Source organism: Macrobrachium nipponense, chromosome 44, assembly GCF_015104395.2.
Source record: "Macrobrachium nipponense isolate FS-2020 chromosome 44, ASM1510439v2, whole genome shotgun sequence".
In the NCBI taxonomy this organism is placed as follows: domain Eukaryota; kingdom Metazoa; phylum Arthropoda; class Malacostraca; order Decapoda; family Palaemonidae; genus Macrobrachium; species Macrobrachium nipponense.
In genome coordinates this window covers 35,016,429-35,018,928 of record NC_087221.1, presented here as the reverse complement: position 1 = coordinate 35,018,928, position 2,500 = coordinate 35,016,429, and the positions used below count along the sequence as shown (strand labels likewise).

At 38.3% G+C, this 2,500-nt stretch overlaps 1 pseudogene; it reads left to right on the top strand.

Annotated features, from left to right (window-relative positions):
• The window catches only part of LOC135204172 (neo-calmodulin-like), a 195,310-nt pseudogene that overhangs the window by 2,712 nt on the left and 190,098 nt on the right, over nucleotides 1-2,500 (top strand).

Below are 2,500 nucleotides of genomic sequence, written 5' to 3'. Positions count from 1 at the left end.
TAACGAAGAGAGAGAGAGAGAGAGAGAGAGAGAGAGAGAGAGAGAGAGAGAGAGAGAGAGAGAGAGAGAACAGGAAAAGAAAAAAGCGAAAAGCCGAATGTCAGTTGTTAAGAGTCTGCCGAAAACGGCAGAGAAATATTCGTCTCTTAGAATTGTGAAAAAAGCGGATTAGAACGAAAGGGGGAAAGAAAAAGGGAGGAGCAATAAATGTGTGTGTGTGTGTGTGGGCGAGAGGAAGAGATTAGATTAAAGTCCGTCGGACTTGAAACAAAAGGACGCAGAGAATGGGAGCTGACAAGGGCGAGAAGAAGAAGAAGAAGAAGAATTTATGCATCTGAATAGAAGGGCAGAGGACGTGGTCCACAAAAAACGGGAAGACTGATGATATTTCCAATACGGTTTTAGAGTGTGAGGGAGAATAATGATGATGATGTTCGTCCTGTTCCAGGGGGGACTGCGGGAAACACATATCGAGGAACACGAGAATTTGGAGTGATTTTTATAATGACTCTAAGGTCAAGAGAATTTGAAATGAAATGGTAATGACCCAAGATCGAGAGAATTTGATATGGTTTGATAATGACTCTGAGATCAAGAGAATTTGATATGGTTTGGTAATGACCTCTGAGATCAAGAGAATTTGGAATGACTCTGAGATCAAGAGAGTTTGGAATGACTCTGAGATGAAGAGGATCTGAAGTGATTTGGTAATGACTCTGACATCAAGAGAATTTGAAATGAAATGGTAATGACTCAAGATCGAGATAATTTGAGATAATTTGGTAATGACTTTAAGATCGAGAGAACTTAAAATGAAATGGTAATGACTCAGAGATCAAAAGAATTTGAAATGACTCAAGATCAAGGGTATTTGAAATGGGCTTGGTAATGACTGCGATCAAAAGAATTTGAAAGGATTTGGTAATGACACTTAGATCAAGAAAAATTTGAAATGACTCAAGATCAAGAGAATTTGAAATGAAATGGTAATGGCTATAAGAGCAAGAGTGTTTGGAATGAAACGGTAATAACTCTAAGAGCAAGAGAGTCTGGAATGTTTTGCTAATGACTCTAAGTGCAAGAGTGTTTGGAATGTTTTGGTAATGACTAAGCGGAAGAGTGTTTGGAATGATTTGGTAATGACTCAAAGAGCAAGAGAATTTGGAATGAATTGGTAATATGTCGCTTAATCGGTATATAATCGTAAATACTACACGTCACTGGATTTACACTTTTAAGAGCTCGGGCACTTTTTATATGCCGGATCTGGATTTACCTGGATCCTGAGCTAGTTCGCTGCCGGTAATCAATGGATCCATCCTTCGCCAGTGAACCATGTAAATATTCTCCGATGAAATTCGAATCATTTGCCTTACACGATTTTAATATTTAGTCTGGTTTTTTGAATGGTGGTCGAATCTTTCGTACAAATCTGTTGGAAATTCATTCGTAAAACTAAAAGATCCGGTTCCAGATCACCATCAGAACGTTGGGTCAGTACCACCACCACCTCCCTCCCCCCTCAAAAAAAAAAATAACTTGAGATATTAATTTATCTGGATCTCTGTTAATGTCTTCAAATCTGTGTTTGGATGATTGACAGAACCTTGAAATTTGGACAGGATCACCACCAATATATTTAGAATGATTGTAGGATGATTATCATCAAGACCTTGAGATTTAACTCTGCCATCAGTATCTTGAGATCTGAGTCTGGATTGCCAACATAATCTAGAGATCTGAATTGCTGTCCAAATCTTAAGATCTGAACAGCTATCCAAATCTTAAGATCTGAACTGCTATCCAAATCTTGAGATCTGAACTGTTGTCCAGATCTTGAGATCTGAACTGTTGTCCAGATCTTGAGATCTGAACTGTTGTCCAGATCTTGAGATCTGAACAGCTATCCAAATCTTAAGATCTGAACTGCTATCCAAATCTTGAGATCTGAACTGTTGTCCAGATCTTGAGATCTGAACTGTTGTCCAGATCTTGAGATCTGAACTGTTGTCCAGATCTTGAGATCTGAACTGCTATCCAAATCTTAAGATCTGAACTGCTATCCAAATCTTGAGATCTGAACTGTTGTCCAGATCTTGAGATCTGACCTGCTATCCAAATCTTAAGATTTGAACTGCTATCCAAATCTTGAGATCTGAATCTGGATGGCCATAAAATTCTTGATATCTGAGTCCGAGAAGAATCTTGAGATTTGAGCTCGAGATGGTAACAAAATCTTGAAATCTAAGTCTGGACTGTCATCAAAATCTTGAGACCTAAGATTGAATTACTATCACAATTTTTTTTAGATCAGAGCCTGAATCACTATCGAGATCTTCAGATCTTAGAATTACTATCAAAATCTTGAGATCTGAATGAATTGCCATAGAAAAAACCTCGAGATCTGAACCTGTATCGTCATCTAAACCTTGAGATCTGAGCATAGATGACCATCTTAATCCCACTTTGTTTTACCTGGATTCCTCGGCTCTGGGCTAGA